A 22,309-nucleotide genomic window follows, 5' to 3' on the forward strand; every position below is an offset into this window, starting at 1 on the left:
CCCTCTTCCCCATCCCCTTTTGTGACGACTTTCTTTCTCTTTGTATCCCTCTCGTAGTGGTCAAACACCCAATTAACAACTAGAAAAAAACCAAAGATTCGAGAATAGTTCTTGAGGATTGCTAATCACACAATAACACACAGTTTAATTTAAACGAGAGGGAAAATGAAACTACTTTATCATCAATATGACCGAGCTTATTTGTGCTTTGGCCCATCTACTTATAGCTAACATTTGATTTAGTTAACTAACTAACCGACTTAACTAAATAAATTTTACTACTAAAATAGACACGTATCATATGCCCCCGACTATCTGTCACCATAGCTCTACTCAATGTTGTCATCGTTTTCATGAAAATGCAAGAAATAATTTATTGTCACTTCACCGTTCTAAGATGTTACAGGGTTTTCCTTATTCTTTATGTTTAAGCTAATCACTTAAGTTACAAGCGGAACCTCGTTGTGATGTATAGTGATCGGTTTTATTTAATTGTCACTTGAGTTCCAATAAAAGGTTATGTTTACATTGATATAAAAGGCAAAAGGGTTGCCCCGTTAGCACTTGAACTCTTTAAAGACACTTGAACTCTCTAAAGACAAGATTAGTTTGCTCAAGAACGTAAATCTGAAGACATAGATTTCTCTCAGGTTATTCTTACAAACATCTATGAACTTTAGGTCATTGATTAGCAAACATACTTAGAACGTGGATTTTATCGTCTTGCTAGTTTGAATTTCTAAACTATCATAAATTCAGCAGTGAGCAAGATTCTAGACTTGTCCAAATGCTACGCCTCATCTTCACACTTGAATAAAACACTACATTTTGACGTTATTTTACTAATCTCGTGAAAATAATGTTAAAAGTGACGGAAGGTTAATCAGGTATCATGTGGTGGCGTTGATAGCCGAAAGAAAGGGGTACATGCACCAATCGGTCGATGTCTCGATGGTTGAGTGTTGTGAGTTTTATGTCCAAGGCTTGATGCAAAACTACTATCGAGCTGGGGATCTCACTGGAAGTAGCCTCTCTATCCATATAGGGTAGAGGTAATGTTGTCTACATTTTACCCTCCCCAGACCCTCCCATAGCCTTGCTATTGATGGAATATACCCATGTATATAGAAATGGTAGAAAAACTATATGAGCCATCTTGAATGTGTCATAATTTCAATGAAAATGAGATTTGATTACTTATCAAAAAATTACATTTAAGCTGTTTGAAAAAGAGTATATATCATAATGTTACATGCATTATTTTGAAAGCTTAGCAGCTAATCTCCCTCTAACTGTTTGCTTGTTCGTTCGGCGTGGTTGTTTCCATGGTCGATTTCTTGATAACCCCCTCTTACGAATCTCGGAATCAGCCCAACCTGAAGAAGATCTGGGCCTGCTTTCAGCAAGCAACATATCTGCTTCGGGCCAAACATTAAACTCTTGCTCCGTCTCGGTTTCCTCAAATACAAACTCCAACCCGAGTTTCGTTGGTTCAGGATATTTTATCTGAACATGAGCCTGCAAAGATGCACTTATTTTCAGTCGATTAACATCAAGCAATGTGGGCCCCACCAAACGTACCAGATAAATAAAATATCATCACTACCCTCAACTAATATTAAATATATAAAACAAATTAACAAAATGATTGGTTGTTAAGAGTTCTCAAATTATTAGTAAGTTCTAAAATAATCCTGATCCTATACATTAAGGGTGCAAATTGCTGGCACGACCCGAAACACAACCCATAAAAAAAATGGGTCAACCTAAACACGACCCGTTAAAAAGTGGGTTAACCTGTTAACCCATTCAAGAATTTTTAAAGAAGTTAACAATTTGATCTTAGAGATAAAACGTTAAAACTTCAAAGTAAATATTCTGATTTTTAATTTTTTATAAAACTATTAAGTTATAAAAATGCAATTAGTTTCCCGTTTAAACCTTTTTCTCTACTCTTCACTTCCAAGAATTTTGTTTTATAAGTTATAGCTGCCCATTATCCGACTATTTGCATTCGCTTATACTAATCTCGAGCGAAAAATATAAACTGGAGTTTGTTAATGCACATAAAACAATTAAAATAACATAAATTACAAAAACGTTTCATATGACTTGGAATAGTTTATTGTTCAAATTATTACTAAATCACTAACACGACATGATATTAAGTGGGTTCGACACAACACAAGTAGATGGGCCAGCTTCTTCAACCCATCAACGTGAACCCGCCAACCCAACACGATTTACACCCCTACATATTAAACATGTATATTTAAATCATCTACCACAATCAAAGTTTTCAAACACCATTAAAAATTGCCGGATAAAAAAAAAAGAAAACTAGCTGTATACAAGCTGTAGAAAATTATAACCTTTTAAAATATACGAGTACTATGTTAAGTCTACCCAATTAGTAAAAAAAATGTCACCGTAAAAAAACAGTAATACGTGACAGGTTAGCGGGCTGAATTGATGGACTCGAGTATAGACCATATTTTTTATTTGTGTTAAAAACATCGACCCTAACCTGCACACACGTAAAATCATGTATCCTGAAGATGAGCCATTTTACCCGTTTATCTAAAAGTGTCAAATAGGTTGGAGAGTGAAAACCAAGACACCAAGTTGTAATATGTTAAGTGAGTTGCTGGGTTGTAGAAACAAAAGTGTTAAACAGGTCATTAATGGGTTAGTTGGTCGACCTGTTTAACTAAACCATTTAAACAGGTCAATCCAAAATCAATAGATCGAGCATGAACGTTATGATAATAGCATAAAAAAAAAGCAACTAACTTTTATCATATATTTACCTAGTTATCTCCCTCTCTAAGAAACCCTTTGTCTTCCAAGATACGTGCGAGACCTCGCCACCATAACAGATCAGTGGTAGAAAATCGTTGATCCTGTGCATACAAAACCACAGTTAACAACAATATAGCTGCTGACATGTTTCAGATTTTGGTTGACCATGGTCAAAGAAGCACAAGCATCCAATCCCCACATGATTCGCTATATTATAAAAAGTCCAAAAACAGAATGCTATATATATATATATATATATATATATGCACAGTTGCACACAGGTTGAGGGTATAAATAAATGACAAATCAAGTTCCAGAAACAATACCTGTTCCCGAATTCTACAAACAAACATCTTCACATTTGGCTTCTCCATGCGTATATTATGATTATAGTTATCATCATCATCATCATCATAACAGCCTTCCAAATTGTTTATTTTATTCTGGATGTTAGCATGTTCAGTATTAGTTATAAAACAATGGAAATCCAATTTTTGAGTTTTTATATTATATTGGCTCATGACCCACCATTAGGGCTGTAAATGAACCGAACATTAACGTTCGTAAACTGTCCAACAGGAAGTTTGTTTATGTTCGATTGTTTAACAAATGAACAAATATGAACAATAAATTCCGTTCAATTAACTTTTTTTAACAACAAAATTCCACCTTTACCTTGCATTTGCAAGGATTTGAACCCACAACCTCACATTTGCAAGGGGGACATCGTACCACTAGACCAATAGGTCATGGGTGTTCGATTAACTAAATGAATGAACACGAACAAAGACCATATTCGTAACATTTGTTCGTGAAAGTTCAATAATGTGTTCGCTTACGTGTGTATGTTCGTTAATGTTGTTTGATGATGTTTTTTTCATTAAAGGCTTCTAATACTTTTTAATGGCTTTCTAATCTATCATATAGATATACGAAAAATTATTAAATATAAAGCAATATTATATATGAGTATTATCAATTATGTGTTGATTTTATATGTAACTTAACATATGAATATGAATGTTAAAATAAACACCAACACGAACTAAGTAGCCAGACTGAACTGTTTATACTGACCATTCTTTGTTAGCCAAATCAAATAAAACATTGTGTTAATTTGTGTTTGTTCATTTGATTTCGTGAACCGCTCGCGAACAAGTTCATTTCCTTAATGAACGAACACGAACAAAAACAAGAAATCTAGTTCAGTTAAATGTACGTGAACCATTCACTTGTCCGATAAAAGCTTAACAGACGAACATGAACAGGTCTTGATCGGTTTGTTTACAGCCCTACCCACCATTGTACCCTATAAACACTTCGCATTTGCAGTTTATAAAAGAGAAAGGTGCCGATAATTAATAAACCAATAGTTTACACTAAAATACTCACATATTGAGCAGCAATCATCTGCATAAAAATTCGAGCTTCGTCCTTCAAATTCTTCTGTTCAGGAGGCCCCTTAACGCAAACATCGCAACTGAAAAATACGATTAAGATATTATTACGAAACTAAAATAATACTCATAAAAATGAAAATACCATGATTAACAGCTTGGAAGGAAAGAATCTGACATACAAATGACAACTATTGTCGCTAAAATCCTCCCCAGAATATTGTACTAGCATTTGGGCTCGGCATCTAGAAGTACGCATGGCGTATCTGCAGAGCATATAAATGGAATCATGTAAAAATGTTAATAGATTTTAAAAAACTAAAATCTTGAAAGGATTATCATAATTTGAACCTGAAGCAATCAGATAACATCTTATATGCCAGTTTAGTCTGTTCTTCACTTCTTCGATTTGGAAGAAGCGATGGCATTCTTGATAAATTTGCATAGAGAACTATTATATAAAACACATAAAGTCAGTATACACTCTTAGCAGCCGATAATATTTCTATATTTTAGGAATAGATAGTGTTTGTTATTTAGAGATAATCATTATATAATTATGTGTATATCTTTTCCTTCTTTCATGGTTGTATTCTTCCCTATATATAGGGCCTTTAATTGTGAATAATGACACAGAAAAGATAACAACCTTCAATTGCTTTTATGGTATCACAGCCATAATCGATTCTTAATTTTCCTTCCCTTTTTTTTTCGTTTCAATACCCACCGGATTCGTTCGGTTTCTGTCATCATGACAAAAGATGCCGATGCTGCTGAATCGTCAAACAAACCCGCCCCCCTTCACCCTGCCTACTCTGTGACGAATATTCAATCCAAAATCCGGACTTTGGACGGAACTAAGGTTACGTATTCGCAATGGGTTAAGCTTTTTCGCCTTCATACTGTCGCCTACAAGGTCGAAAACCACATAGACGATTCAGCCCCTCCAGCCGCTAACTCCCCAGAATATGACCAATGGAAAGAACTCGACGCCTTGGTCTTGCAATGGATCTACAGTACCGTTTCAGACGATATTATGAAACGCCTTATGGACACTACTGTAGCCAGAGCGGCTTGGTTAAAAATCGAGAAGAAATTCTTGAGTAATAAAAAGGCTCGCGCTGCGGCGCTCGAGACAAGGTTTTGTAACCTCACATTGACAGCTTGTTCCTCGGTTGATGATTATTGCCAAAACTGTCCGATTTAGCTAATCAATTGGCCGACGTGGATCAGCCCGTCTCTGAATCAAGAATCGTCCTTCAACTTGTTCGTGGTCTTCCGGCCGAATACAACACCACTGCTTCCTTGATTAATCAGCAGGGTGTTGATTGGGACCAGGCCATAACAATGCTAAACGATGAAGTTATCAGGATTGAAGCCCAAAAAGGAACCCAGAACACCGTCTTGGCTGCAACTGCACCATCGCCGCCGCCTCCTACTGGTTCATCAGCAGCAGCAACAGGACTATTCGTATTCATCTTCCAATCGTAGAGGCAGTCGGGGACGTGGTGGCTCGTATAATCGAAGGGGCCGCTCACAGCAGCCGGCTTCGAACTCGTATCAGGGAACACCGTCGTCTTTCCCACACTGGGCTTGGTGGACAACCCCACCATGCCCTTATCCTACTCAGCAACCACAATGGACAAACAAGCAGGCAGCCCCACAGCATGAAGCACAGGTCCACTATTCAGCTTTTCCTTCGGCCCAGATCAGCCCATACCCATCTGGATTTCAGCAGCCCAACTATAACCCCATGTGTCCAACTGATTTAGCTGCTGCTATGGCCAATCTACAGGTTAACTCTCCAAACACGGGCTGGACTTCGAATGTTATGGACACAGGCGCCGAAACCCATGTCACCAACGAAAATGGTAAAATCCACATCCCTGATACTTTTCCTGTTTGTCGTAAAAGGTAACGGCATGACTTTACCAATTAAAGGATCAGGTACGGGCTTTCACCCCTTACCTAACCGCACCTATATTCTCCCACATATCCTTTACAGCCCCCAAATAATTAAAAATCTTATTTCCGTTAGACGTTTCACTCGTGATAACCTAGTGTCTGTCGAATTTTACCCGTTTGGTTTTTCTTTGAAGGATCTCAAGACTAAGAAGACACTTTCTCGCCATAATAGCACCGGGACTCTCTATACGTTCACGCCTCCTCAACTACTGCCACAAGCCACCTTCATTGCTTCCCACCACTTACCATGGCATGATCGTCTAGGACATCCCGGGGCACAAGTTCTAGATATTTTAAATCGTAATTTTAATTTTCAATGTAATAAGGACAAAGGTCACCTTTGCAATTCTTGTCAACTTTCGAATAGTAAAAGATTGCCTTTTCATTTATCTAATACATTTACTTTTGCTCCTTTTGACATTATTCATTGCGATTTATGGACTTCGCCAATCACGAGCAAAACAGGATATAAGTATTACATGGTGCTAATTGACAACTTCTCACACTTCGTGTGGGTTTACCCCCTAAAATATAAGTCCAAAACCTTTCCCACATTTGCAAAATTCCATCAACTAATTTTCACCCAATTTAACCGTAAAATAAAAACTTTTCAGTGTGACTTAGGGGGTGAATTTGACAATTTAGCATTTAAAATTTTGCTCATCAAAACGGTTTACTTTTCCATTTCTCATGCCCCCAAACATCATCCCAAAACGGTAGGGCAGAATGCATGATACGACACCTTAATGATATTATTAGGGCCCTTTTAATTCATGCGAATCTCCCTCCTTCGTTTTGGGTTGAGGCTTTACACACTGCCACCTACCTTCACAACATCCTACCAACCAAAAGGCTTAATATTTATACACCTACCTTTTCCCTTTACCTTCGTCACCCGAATTACGAACACTTACGAGTGTTCGGCTGTGCCTGTTACCCTAACACCTCAGCCACACAGCCTCATAAACTACACCATAGGTCCGTGCGCTGTATTTTTCTCGGGTATCCACCCGACTTTCGTGGCTACCGTTGCTTTGACCCTACTACAGGCAAGGTCCACATTTCACACCACGTGACGTTTGATGAGCATGTGTTTCCCTGCACTATTCCTCACTCACCCTCATCCTATAATTTTTTGGATGACCTTACACCACCCGAATTCACTTTCCATAGACCGTCCCCCCAAGCCCAACAGGCCCAACCTAACCAACCGGTCCAAACACCCATCTCCGACCTATCAGTCCACCAGGCCCACCCTGCTACTGCCCCGTACACGTTCACCTATTCCCGCAGACCCCGTCCGGTACCAATACCACAGCCCATCCCATCCCCTGGCCCATTACCTCACACTGTTCCTACCCCGGCCCATTCCACTACCCAACCTACCACTTTAAACCAACACCCGATGACAACAAGATCCAAATCCCGTGCCAACCTGTCCTCCATACACCACACCACCTCTCTCTCACCTGTTCCCACCTCTTATGCCAAAGCTCTAACTGACCCAAATTGGTTGCATGTTATGCAAACCGAGTATTCGGCTTTACAGGATAATGAAACATGGGAACTCGTTCCTCGACCACACGATCACCCTGTTATCCGATGCATGTGGTTATTTAGGCACAAATTTAAATCAGATGGGACATTGGAACGTTATAAAGCACGGTTAGTGGTTAATGGTAATTCTCAAACGGTCGGTGTGGATTGTGATGAAACTTTTTGTCCGGTGGTCAAACCTGCCACTATTCGTACAGTTTTGTCCTTGGTTGTGTCACGGGCTTGGTCTATTCATCAACTTGATGTCAAGAATGCTTTTCTACACAGGGAACTAAATGAGACGCTCTTTATGCATCAACCACCGGGTTTCTATGATAAACGGTTTCCTAATCATGTTTTCTGCCTGAAGAAATCGTTGTATGGTCTAAAACAGGCTCCACGGGCTTGGTACACCCGTTTTGCAATATTTATCACATCCAAAGGATTTCGTAGTAGCACATGCGACTAGTCTCTATTCGTTTATCATCAGGATGCTTCGAATATTGCTTATTTATTGTTATATGTCGATGATATTGTTCTTACAGCATCTAATGATCGTCTTTTGAACGACATTATTGGCACACTCTCACGAGAGTTCGCCATGAAGTATTTAGGCCGTTTACAACATTTTTTGGGGATCAAGGTTACTCAGCAGAAACACGGTGAGGGCATAATTGCCCGCGCGTCTATGTCATCTTGTAAACCATGTGCTACACCTGTTGATCTAGTGCAACTGATGGTCCCTTGTTCTCTCTGACCCGACCTTGTATCGCAGTCTTGCGGGTGCTCTGCAGTACTTAACTTTCACTCGGCCAAATTTGTCATATGCAGTTCAACAAGTTTGCCTCTTTATGCATGAGCCTCGAGAGCTTCACATTGCGTTTATGAAGCGCATAATCCGTTATTTACAAGGCACCATCGACTATGGTTTACGCATTGTTAAGTCAAGCTCACATGATTTAGTTGCTTATTCTAATGCTGATTGGGGTGGATGTCCGGATTCAAGACGTTCTACATCGGGTTATTGTATTTTCCTTGGTGACAATCTTATTTCATGGTCTGCTAAAAGACAACCTACAGTCTCACGATCCAGTGCAGAGGCCGAGTATCGAGGTGTCGCTAATGCAGTTGCTGAAACGTCGTGGATTCGAAATTTACTCCTCGAACTTCATAATCCATTGCAGCGTGCATCTATAGTGTTTTGTGACAATGTTTCAGCAGTTTATTTGTCCAATAATCCGGTTCAACATCAACGAACAAAACACATAGAGATAGATATACACTTCGTTCAAGAGAAGGTCCGACTTGGACATATCAGAGTTCTTCATGTCCCTTCAGCTTTGCAGTATGCAGATATTTTCACCAAAGGATTATCTCGGGAACTATTCCAGTCATTTCGGTCCAGCTTGAGCGTTTGTCCTTCGCTCGCTCAAACTGAGGGGGTTTCTTAACAGCCGATAATATTTCTATATTTTAGGAATAGATAGTGTTTGTTATTTGTAAGGCCCCGAACCCGGTAGCCTTACTTTAGCGTCGGATTTACTCATAAACACAGTTCTTACAAATCAGAGTTCATTGAAACTTTCGCGGAATATAAAAACTTTCATGAAACTTTACAGCAATCCAAAACTTGCCTTAATTAAACATTCTTGTCTTTCAAAATAAACGTCAATTACATTAAAACATCTTGAGTCTTCAGATGCCAGTCTCCTATTCGCCCACCATGTGCCCGCTCAAGCTAGCTGTCTCATTCTACTCACCTGCGTGCATACTAAAAGTCAGCTACGCTGAGTGAGTTCTAGTTAATCGGACGCCATACAATACATACACATACATACATATCCGAAGATATATATCCATACTTAACTAGTTACCCTTCTGTTCTACATACATACTTACTACCATACATACATACATATCTACAATCACTAACCTCAGTCTATCGAGAGTACGTTCATAGTCCGCCGTCTATACCTGTACTCACGATCATGAACACGTAAAAGGTCCGCAGTCCTTACCTATGTTCACCATTCATGTTACGTACAAGGTCCGCGGTCCTTCCCTATACCATCATACATCCACAACACGTACAAGGTCCACGGTCCTTCCCTATGTTGCAACCTAATTCATAGCACGTACGAGGTCCGCAGTCCTCCCCTATGCTAAAGCACGTATAAGGTCCACAGTCCTTTCCTGTGCTGACGCCTATCTATATTACGTATAAGGTCCGCAGTCCTTATCTACGTTACGTATAAGGTCCGCAGTCCTTATCTACGTTGGCGTCTATCTCCTATAACACGTATAAGGCCCACCGTCCCTATCTACGTCTACATCTATCATCTACATCACGTATAAGGCTCGCAGTCCTTAACTACGCCATCACCTGCCAAGTCTATGTCCAACAGAAGTTAGAGGGATTTGCCATCCTAACTTACTATGTCGAACGTAGAACTCACATGCCATTCGTGTACCTGTATACACATACTTCACATATACAATAATTACATTATAGCATAAGAACACTCTAGGCGTTCTTTACATCCTTCATTTAACAACCATACCCCTTGTCGTTACGTGCAATATCCAATATCCGAAGATCGTTCACGCCCCGACAAGTATTCATTTGTAATATTCATACATCTTCGATATATAATATTCGTACCTTTATTTTTAACCTGACAGTACGCGCAATATCCGAAGATCGTTCGCGTACCGACAAGCAATCATTCATATCCATCACATATATCACATATGGCATACACTTATCACTTAGGATAAATGTATTAACAAACACATCGAGTATGCACACAGCCCCGAAAACATAACAAGGAATGGGGCTAGAAACTCACCTGAACTCTGCTTCTTCCTCCGATAGTTGTAAATCCCTTCTTTAACTGAGCTCGGCTGACTGTATAAGTTACACGTATCAATACTCGCCTGATCTAATCTGGTGGCCTAGTATTAGCTTACTTTTACTTATCGTTTTAATCTATTCTCTAATCGAACTTGACTTTAGGCGAAGTTAAACCTTAGGCGAACTTAGCTTTAGGCGAAGTTAAACCTTAGGCGAACTTAGCTTTAGGCGAAGTTGTCATCAGGCGAACTTGGCTTTAGGCGAAGTTGTCATCAGGCGAACTTAGCTTGCAGGCGAAGTTGTCATCAGGCGAACTTGGCTTTAGGCGAAGTTGTCATCAGGCGAACTTGGCTTTAGGCGAAGTTGTCATCAGGGCGAACTTGGCTTTAGGCGAAGTTGTCATCAGGCGAACTTGGCTTTTAGGCGAAGTTGTCATCAGGCGAACTTAGCTTGCAGGCGAAGTTCATCAGGCGAACTTAGCTTGCAGGCGAAGTTGTCGTCTGCAGCTACTGTTCGTTCTTAAATCCCTTAATCACCTTCGTTTCTTAACCAAATAACTCGATTTAGGTACCCACGGGATCGTCTGACCAGCGCCTACAAACCCCAACCATCAAATCGACCTAACATCGATGTTTAAAGGGTGCGATTTAGGCATATAGGTTACGGGTTCTTTTTATCAATCGATTAACCAATCAAATCATAACCATTTTCAGTAAGATTAGCTTTGTTGGATTCGTTTTTACCATACAAACTCAGATCTATCATTTCTCAAATCAACCCGAACCTACGCGAACGATTTCTAACTATAAACGTACCTTGAACGAGTCGAACTACGAACACGGTTAAGCCTTGATGTTGTTTTGGTCCGTCACAACGTTCCAGCACCAACAAGCTCGGGTTTTCGCCTTCGGATCTTGGTTCGGGTTGTGTGTGTTTTGGGTGTGTATGAAATATGTGAGAATGAGGATTAAATGGTGGTTAATGGTATTTATATTTAGGGATCATGGGCTTAAGCCCATGGACTCTCCTTCCTTCTTTCATAACCCAAGTCCATAACCCATATCCATTACCCAACACTAGCCCGACCCATACCAACTCCTACTCTATTTATTTATTTCCTGATAACCCGAGTAAACTTTCCTTCTATTATTAAGTAATATAATTAATATCATTTTGGAAATTTCGGGATGTTACATTATTTAGAGATAATCATTATATAATTATGTGTATATCTTTTCCTTCTTTCACGGTTGTATTTTTCCCTATATATAGGGCCTTTAATTGTGAATGGCACAGAAAAGATTACAACCTTCAATTGCTTTTATACACGTGTATGTGCATATAATCATAATCATGTTCTATTACATTTAATTAATGATTATAGAAACTCTTCAATTTATGAAAAATCCCTCACCACAATCTGCTAATTTTCCGTCTCTTCCAGCTCTACCTGCTTCTTGGTAATATGCTTCCAAACTCCGTACACAAAGCATAACCGGAGTTGACCTATTTTCACATAATAGTGTAAAATATTGATACATTTAATAAGTAAATTGGAGCCAATCGTGTCCATGAACATATTATTGTTAGGATTAAACGCACACACGAAACTGAACACAACACGAAAGCAATAAACGAACACGAGGATTTAACGTGGTTCGGTCTAAACTGACCTACGTCCACGGGTGGCAACTAGGTATTTCTTTATTGAGTGACCAAATATTACAAGTACATAATGTTGTTTATATAGAGACTGAACTAGGGTTAGTAAATTATTATGCAAGAAATCTAAACCGGGCCGGGCTTGGGCCCGACCGCCCACACCCGTCTCCTCTTTTGACTTCAAATAATAAACCGGGACAACAAGGCCTACGAACCCAACAATCTCCCACTCGGAGGCCTTGAGTACTCTCGTCTGCACTCCTGATTGTACTTCTGTAATCTGAACATTAAACTTCTTCTAGTTGCCACCGCCTTCTCATCAATTAACCTGAAGGCCCGTTGAAGCTCCCCGGAGCTCCAACACGTCAGTCATGGCTGAAACTGCCCCTGACCCTTTCTCTGTCCCTACCGGCTCCCACTGTAACGAACTACCGGATCCTGAGATAACCTGAGAACAAACACTCTCCATATTCAGCAAGTAATTCATTGGAGAGACTTTTACAGCTGGAATACTGGTTTTCTTAATCCACTGTCGACCTGGAACTGCAACTGAAACACGACCTGTGCTCCCACCGTCACGATGTCCCCCAACTGATTTAACCTTCCTAGCTCGTTCATCCTGAATCTTCACTTTGGCTCTGGGTTTGTTACTTGCAAAACGAACCTTCTTCTGCCCACGAGATTCTGTGAACCGGACTTTGTCTTTCACCAAAACTGGATCCACTCCATTCGGTGACATATCGACCATATACAACGAACCCATTTTCTTGCCACGAGCAACCACGAGATTCCCTTTGACTACTTTCCACTGCCCATTCCCGAACTTAACATCGTGCCCTTGGTCATCCAACTGCCCAACTGATATCAAACGTTTCTTCAAACTTGGAATAACCCTCACGTCTTTCAAAGTCCAAGAAGTACCGGCTGAAGTTATCAAATCAACGTCTCCCATACCCGTAACCTCTAAAATATCATCATTCGCTAGTCGAACCTTTCCAAAATCCCCAAATTTAAGATTCTTCATCGTTTCACTACAGTGAGTGGCATGAAACGATGCACCAGAATCCATCACCCAAGCATCAACGCTACTCTCAACACTACAAACCAAAGCCTCATCACTACTGACCCCGTCATCTGTGTCGTCTTCTGTAACGTTCACCTTTTTCTTACCATTCGGACACTGATTCCTGAAGTGTCCTTTCTCTTTACAAACTCAACATTCAATATCCTTACGAGTCTTAGACTGACTCCTCTTCCTGCTCCCACTGCCTCGCTGTTTTCCCCTACCTCTACCTTCTGTGACTAGCATATTGCCTGATGATTCACCTGAACTTCTGCGTCTTGAATCTTCTCCCAGAATCAGATCTCGAATCCCATCGAAAGTAATATTTGTAGACGAACTACAAACTGCAGTCACTGTTTGCGACCAACCGTCGGGCAAAGAGGATAATAACAAGAGGCCTTGAACTTCATCATCAAACTTAATGTCAACTGACACTAAGCGGGACAAGATCGAATTAAGATTATTGATATGAGTTGTAACTGACCCACCCTCTTTCATTCTTGTTGTCACTAGCTCTCGGATAAGATAGACTTTATTCGCTGCCGAAGGCTTTTCATACATGTTGGATAGCGCCTCCATCATACCACGTGCTGTGGTTTCTTTCATGATGTTAAACGCCACATCTTCCGACAACGACAAAGTAATACAAGCCCTAGCTTTCTTGTCTAACTTCTTCCAATCTGCTTCTGACAGCTTTTCTGGTTTTTCATCCTCAAGCACTACATCCAAGTCTTTCTGACAAAGTAGTGCCTCAATCTGCATCTTCCACCAACCAAACTTCTGTCCGTCAAACTTCTGTATCGAAACCTTTCCGTCTTCTGCCATAACAATGACTAAAACGAAAAACTGGCTAAAAAAACAGAGACAGACACAGCAACACGAGCCTGAACTTAACGATTGTTCTACTGAACTCTGTTAAACAATCAACCTATTTAATGTGCAGCGGAATAACGAACTATAAATCAGAAACCGAAACTTTAAACTGAAACGATAAACCTGACAAACGCGGTTGGCACTGGTTCTAAGTTTCTTTAAATTTCTTCTGACTTGAAACTGTTCTTCAACGAAAATAGGATCTTGATTCGCTGTTATTGACTCGTACTTTGCAAAGTAGGATCTCGACTCGCAAAACTTCTGCCTTCTTTTCAACCTTCCGGTCGATCGCTGGATACGTCGGCTAGCTGCCAACACCGAAAACCTAGATCGACAACCTGAATCTGACCTGTGGCAACTGGTGGCAGCGAAACCCTAGCAGCAGTTAGCGGTAACGCGGCGGAACCCTAGCCCCGATCACTGGTGCGGCGGCGACACGCGGAACTGGTTCACCGTGTTCTTCGTGTGATCCGAACCTAAGCTCTAGATACCACTTGTTAGGATTAAACGCACACACGAAACTGAACACGACACGAAAGCAATAAACGAACACGAGGATTTAACGTGGTTCGGTCCACGGGTGGCAACTAGGTATTTCTTTATTGAGTGACCAAATATTACAAGTACATAATGTTGTTTATATAGAGACTGAACTAGGGTTAGTAAATTATTATGCAAGAAATCTAAACCGGGCCGGGCTTGGGCCCGACCGCCCACACCCGTCTCCTCTTTTGACTTCATATAATAAACCGGGCCAACAAGGCCTACGAACCCAACAATTATACCCGTGGCCAGCCATAGTGAATGATCCTTCTAACATTTAACTTGTCAATACCCATACCAAATGCAATCGTTGCAACAACCACCTGAAGGACATTTTTGTCACTGTTACATGCGTATTAATGATAAATTCCTCATGAAATTGAATATGAGCATGTATATTAAGGATCGATATGTTTGGTTTATTACAAAGGAAGAATACAGTTCATGAAGTGTGCTCAAAAGGGTATTGATAATTGACTAACTGATATTAATTTTATATAATTTGAGTGTAATTTTTTGTCATTCATTCAGCGTTGAAAAAATCAGGATTAATCAGTGACTAATCGCTAAACAGTAATCCACCACTGCGATTTCAACTAATGGGACACTTTAACCGGTAGTCGGTCAAAAATCAGCTCTAATTGGACCTTATTTATTTCTTTTTTATTTTTTTGAACTTTTTTTATTTTTTGAAAGGCAACTGGACCGTGGTTTTCTTATTAGTTTGTTATGCTCCTTAAATTGTTTCTGTTTGAAGTATTTATGTGAAACTATAAATTTAATCTTTCAAAATTATATCACACACCCCCACGCACACCACCCACACACAAACACACACACATATATAGTTTTGAAAAACTACATATAAAAATGGTAATACGATTAATCCCTTTTAATCGCTAGCCGGTACCCCAATGCCTGACTAGCTACTAGCGAATTCTACAACACTGCATATATATATATACACACACACATATACATACATGTGTGTGTGTGTGTTATTTTATGATTACATATACGTAATAATAAAATTACATATTGTAAATAATATTAAACATATAAAATAAGCAATTAAAATCATTGGTTGTTACAACTTCTTATAGTTCTAAAATTGTTTGCAAGTTCTAAAATAATCCTGATCAATATAAGCCTATATTTTGAACTACATGGTGTCACATAAAGAAATCGAATGTTTTCTTAAATACTAATAATAATGAATGGAATATAACCAACCTAGTAAACCTAATAACTTTTGTTCATCAAGTTATACATGATCCATACCTGTAATGCATTTTCATGAAATTCCTTGTGCACCTGCCTAAGTTGTGATTTGGGCAGCTAATAAGTAGAAAAAAGCACGTATGAGTTTCATAAGAATGATGTCGTGGCCAAACATTTGACCATGTTGACTTTTTAATAGAATAGCAAAAACATACCTTTGCATGATAAGCAGCAGCCTTTACACCACATTTACAAAGATACTTTGCAATGGTTAACGTTTCTTTCCTCGTTGGAACATAAACGATTGTTACCCCTTCTTCTATCTTCTCTTCACAAACATCCAAATCCTTTGTGAATAATTGCCCATCAAATTCTCCACACGTAACTGCATTAATGACGGTTTATGTAATCACAGACAAAATATAGGTTTTGACTCATTAATGACAAAAGTTACCATCAAAGTCATCAACATCTATCAACAAATCATTATCATCTTCAAGATATTCAACCGACAATTTTTTTTTCTTTGGTAGAGTTACATCATTGTCATCGTCGTCGTCATCTTCACTTTCAGAAGCCCTTTCCTCCCAGTTGTGTATTTCATCTCGACTCGATGTACCAACGGACATGTTTTCCAGGGGCAGGCTAGTCTTTTTACTGTACTTCTGGTGTCTAGTTTTGCTGTATGCTTCAATCAACTCACAGAAGTCCTTCTCATATGAGGATGAACGTGATCTACTATGCTTCACCTACAAATAACAGAAATCAAATAAGAAAAACATTTTAAGTCCAAATGTGTAATAATCAATTAAACATTATTTAACAAAAAATTAGATCCAAAGCTTCAGGACCAAATGCATTATGTTAAGCCTTTTTTTCCAGCACAAAATTTTCAAGCCCAGATGGTAAAACCGAAAAAACTAAAACTGAATCAAACCCATTGTGAACCAAATACCAAAAGCACAGAAACTGAATGGTTTTCAAAAACCATACTTTTGGTTTTTGGTTCAGTTTGAGCCCAAAACCTAGCTCTAAATGATTATTATTTTATTAATTAATTTGTAATTATTTGTTATACAAATTGATTATTATTTAGTTATTTTTATTATAAACTTTTTATACAAAAGTAATAATTATAAAAATGTATACTTGATACATTAAATAAAAATTATATAAAAAATTGGGGCTCGCGAGCCAACTCAAGCTCAGTAAGTTGCTCTTGAGCCGATCTCGAGTAGCTCAAGAGCAACTTGGCTCGTTTACACCCCTAGTTTTTGTCAAAGTAAATTCACTTGCAGCCCTGCTACAAAGTGTACATTTGGTGGTTGGATAATAAAACAACAATGTTTAAAACAAAATTTAACGAACATAATATGTAAGGCCTAGAATGAAATGAAGTAACTGAAAATCGAAGATTTGGACGGAAAAATGAGGTGAGAACAATGATTGGATCCTCTGACATATGCAATGATTTAAGAATATCTTCACGAACACGTGTTGTGGCAGTAGCGGTCAACGCCATTATGGGTATATCAAACTTCAGAAATGGCAACTTTTTTGCATTGAAGTTGTCTCTAAGTGCAGACAATCGCCTGAAATCCATAATATCATTATTATCAACAGAAAAGATTCATGTAAAAAACATTTAGAAATCAAACCTGTAATCAGGTCGAAAATCATGACCCCACTTTGAGACACAGTGAACTTCATCAACTGCAAATAAAGCAATTGCACGATTTTCGGCAAGGCTTTCAAGTGGTTGTATTAATCTGCAAAGACAAGAAATATTTGAAAACAGAAAACTGATACACCAATCATACGTAACATTTTACAAATATTTGAACTTTTAAAAATCAAGTGAGGGAAATGAAACATATATGAATCTTAGTTATTAATAAGTGATAATTGTTTTCCAGTTAACTTGAAGTAGGAGGCAATAGTGAAAGAAAAAAGATTTAGTTAAATATAACCAAGTTTCATAATTGTTAAATTCAAGTCAAAAGAGAAAAAATAATCACTAAACAGTAATTAATATTCATGTATATTACATTTGCCTTAGTTAATTGTAAACTTTTAGAATTTTTTTTAACATTTATAAAAAAAATTACATAAAACTAGAACACCTAATGAAAGTTTGGTTTTAAGCACATGTGCTCTGATGGGTCTTGATCTAAAAAGTTGATGTGCGATGTGCATACATCACGTATCTGATGCATTAGTTATTCAAAAAAACACTAAAAAAATATTTATAGATTAACTTTTAAACACTACAATAAAAGATAAAAATAAATTAACTTCTAAAAAAACATAATACCACCGAAGAAGTTTTATGCATAACCAATATAAGTCTTATCTGTGCAGCTAGTCTATGCATAAGGTACAAGTGCAAGAACTCACTTTAACTCAAAAAAGTGTGCATCAGACTGCATTGCGCATTATGCGATTTAGAGCGCATCATAGAATCACAGTGCATCGCTCCACCTGATGCAATCTCATCAGCGCAGCACGCATTATGCGCTCATGATGCAAGCATTTCAAATCATATCATCGTACTCAGTATATCCCACCAATAGCAAAGCTATGGTAGGGTCTGAGGAGGGTAAGATGTAGGCAGCCTTACCTCTACCCCATAGGGATAGAGAGGCTGCTTCCGGTGAGACCCCCGGCTCGATAGTAGTTTTGCATCAAGCCTTGGACATAAGGCACATAGCACTCAATCATCGGGACACCGGCTGATCGGTGCATGTACCCTTATCTTTCAGCTATCAACGCCACTACATGATGCCTGATTAACCGTGATGCAAGCATTTCAAAACTAAAATTAAAGTTTAGTGACTTTAGTGAGACAGTAGGAAAACTTGGTTACTATACCATTATACAAAGTTACCTCATATAAAATTTACAAAAACAAATGATCAAACCTCAAGATTGTCTCGGGGCACACATAGATGATGTCATACATCCCTCTCATAGCTTTCTGCTGAACACTCTGATCAATCTGCCCCGATACAAGAAAACACGCAGACACACCATGTTTTGCTAGTTTCAAACATTGATCATGCATCAAACTAATCAAAGGCGAAATCACCACCACAACTTTCCCGGTTAACAACGCTGGTAATTGAAAACATAAAGATTTTCCCGATCCCGTTGCAGCAAGGACAAGACAGTCTTTTTGTGCTACCCAAGCTCCCAAAGCTTCCTTTTGGAATCTTTTTAACGAGTGATAACCGAAATGCTTTTGCAGCAACACATCAGCTTTTACTTCCCAATCTTCGTTAGAGTATGATATTGAGCTTCTGCAATCACTAGATCAGAAGCTAAATTGCTCCCATCCATGGCTCCTGTAAACAGACCGAACACAAACATATAATCGAACAAATTTTTTTATTGATGTTCGTTTTCGTTCGTTTAAAACCTAAACAAACAGTTCACGAACATAAACAAACAAACTTAAATACAAATTTTAGTGAATGATTTATATTTGTGAATAAAAAAATAAGCAAGTAAATATATAAATATTTAGAAGTTAAATGGGCCCCTTCATGATTATATATATCTATACAAATAGATTTAAACGATGATATATTAATTCCAAATTGGTTATTAATTAATTAGGGTTTTTTTTTCAAGGAAGTAACCAACAACAGCAAAGCAATGTCGACAGAAATATGATTAATTAGTTCATCCAAGCAAGGAGGTTTTAGAATCGAACAATGATGATATATATACACATTATAAACATTATTATTTTAGTAATTAAAAGTATAAGTAAATTGAGGTATGAAAGAAAGCTTACAAGATCGGGAGACTGCTTTCTTTCTTTCTTTCGTTGAGAACACGATTTCAGGTTTTCAAATTTGAATCGGAAATAAAATGAAATGGAAGCATCCATAAAATAAAAAAAGACTTACATTGTTAGGCCCCAAACCCGATTGAACCAATGTTTTCATACCCGGCCCGAACGTTGACTTGGACATCTTACCAGGTCAAAGGTCGGATCGACACAAAAGGGGGACCGGTGTTGATCCGGATGACGTCGTAAATAATATATATATAATTACTTATATATAAACATAAGTCTTAAAAACATAAATAAATCTTCCAAATCAAACATCACAATCCAACAATCCAAAACGTAATAAGGTCGCGTGTTAAACTATCCACAATGCTATGGGTGCCCTTAGGAGCCCTCAGGTGTCATATCATCGCCACATCATATCCTTACAAACTCTTAAAATCCCTTAAATTATCTCCAATGCTAAGGGCGCCCGTAAATGCCCTTAACTAACTAGTCAACTGCCACGTCATATCGATTATATTTAATATAATTAATTAATTAATTTAATAAATATAAAGGATAAGCTAATGCCACAACTTTATTTACACACGGGGAATGAAAATAAAATCAAATTAACTTTGTTACCATTTTTACAACTAAATTACTTTGCAACTAATAGAGAGAATAATAAATTTAACATTTATTTTGAGACCAATTTAGGATTTATTGGAAAACTAACTGAATATTTAGTTACTTGCCCTCAATTATCTCTTACCTCTCTCTCTCTCTCTCTTTTTCTACTACAGATTATCTTCTCTTCTCTCTGCTTAACTCTCACACATTCAATATTCACCGGAAATTCATATATGCAACGATTCGTCGGAGGTCTCCTTCAATATCTGCCCTCAAGGTCATTAATCGATAGGAAGAAAGGATATGAGGGAGATCAACGGATGATACACACACACCTTGACAACTCTATTCGGGCGACTCATCGTTTGGATGAAGGTAGGTGGAGGGGAATGGGGTTTAATATGTGTGTTTAGTGAAAATATGCATGTCCGATCTGATATTATCTTTAAAAAACAACAAAAAAGCAAAATTGTCGCTCCGGCTATCGGGTCACCGAGTCCGGTATGACCAGCGCCCGTGAAGACCGGCCGGCCCATTAGAAAACGGGTTATACACCACGAAAGGACCGATATTAGTGCCGGGTCCCGGTCAGACTGGTCCGACCGGCCGGGCTGGGCCGGGTTTCAAAACATTGGATTAAACACCAAACCTTTTCCGACCCAAATAATGGACCCGTGCCGAGCCAAAACGCGTGATATACATACTTTTACATATCACTATGCCACACGTCACTCTCTTAGCCCTCACATTTTTTAAACCCATTTGTTATTTGGATACCGCGTGGTGAGGTCACCCGACCCAAAACAACATTATTCAGATCTATACAGAAATAACCTTGTTTGTTTTTGTTTCAACATAATTTTAACCCTAGGTTCATCCCAAACACCTCCAACGATGATTACTTCACCGCTCCATTTCTTTTACCACGTAGATGAAATAGAGATTGAGTTGATTGATCCCTCGAAGTTGTTGCAGAAGCCAAAGGATCTTCTTCATATCAGGTACCAAATAGCTCTTAATCAAATTCGGTTTGAAATTGTACAACTTGTTAGGTATATTGAACTAGGTTTGTCTTATTATCGATTGTGGCTTGAGATTGAAGTCTATTGCCTTTTGTGATTTGAATTAGGGTTGATATTTATTTGATTATTAAGTTTACTGATTCAGTTCAAGTGTTCCATTTTTATCCGATTTGCAAAGTAATGGTATTTTTAGGCCTATCTGCAAGAACAAATGTTGGTTTGTGGCAAATATATATATATATATATATAACTACTTAAAATTTATGCTCTTAAATAAATACTTTTGACCAAGACCATGGTTTTCTTGATATATATAATTACACATTATAATTTCTAATTAAAGGTTGATCATTTTCTCTATGTTCTTGGTTCGTATGGATCTTTAGCATTTATGAACTTAATTTGACATGATTGGTGATTTCACCATTTTATCAAAATTGTTTATAGCTAGTTAGGATAATAAGTAGAACGGTCAAGATGATGAGGACAATTGAGTCTACTTTTACTCTTAATTATTGTTGATTTTATTTATGCCATTTGTAAAATATACTATAAAGTTGGTTTATTGTTCTTTATGTTGCCCTATGCTTTATAACATTTTTTTCTTTTATTTTGTGTGTCATTGATAGCTCCTCATATTCAATGATGGTTATATGTGATGAAAAGCTCAAGGAGCCTTTTGGATGGGAAACTATTTCTACAATGGATATACCTCAGTTTTTGGTCAACCATCATCTACATAAGTAGTGATCTTATTCACCAGTACGTGTTTTAGACTTATGTTTTGTGATTTCGTTTTAGTCTATCCACATTCATATTGTTTTATCAGACTTTATTGATGTAAATATCAAAATAAATAGACCCATTTTGATTAGACTATTTTTATACATTTTTTGGTTCCAAGTATACAACTAATGATATATGGCATATTCTCGAGCCTATTATCTCATGTAAAGT

General features: G+C 38.2%; 1 pseudogene across 1 annotated transcript; it reads right to left on the reverse strand.

Annotated features, from left to right (window-relative positions):
• Positions 1-1,239: 1,239 nt before the first annotated feature.
• On the reverse strand, positions 1,240-22,084 carry LOC143580758 (ATP-dependent DNA helicase Q-like SIM; annotated as a pseudogene). The gene is made up of 15 exons (XR_013143717.1): positions 22,065-22,084; positions 18,838-19,215; positions 17,575-17,685; positions 17,319-17,508; positions 16,371-16,665; positions 16,132-16,301; positions 15,977-16,033; positions 14,921-15,018; positions 11,969-12,030; positions 4,551-4,650; positions 4,382-4,465; positions 4,195-4,282; positions 3,129-3,245; positions 2,811-2,903; positions 1,240-1,518 (listed from the first exon to the last, which is right to left on the reverse strand). The product of XR_013143717.1 is annotated as an ATP-dependent DNA helicase Q-like SIM (transcript).
• Between the last annotated feature and the right edge of the window lie 225 nt (positions 22,085-22,309).

The sequence above is a fragment of the Bidens hawaiensis genome, unplaced genomic scaffold (genome assembly GCF_021521415.1).
Source record: "Bidens hawaiensis isolate Kalapana, Puna unplaced genomic scaffold, B.hawaiensis_p1.1 tig00030588_1, whole genome shotgun sequence".
In the NCBI taxonomy this organism is placed as follows: domain Eukaryota; kingdom Viridiplantae; phylum Streptophyta; class Magnoliopsida; order Asterales; family Asteraceae; genus Bidens; species Bidens hawaiensis.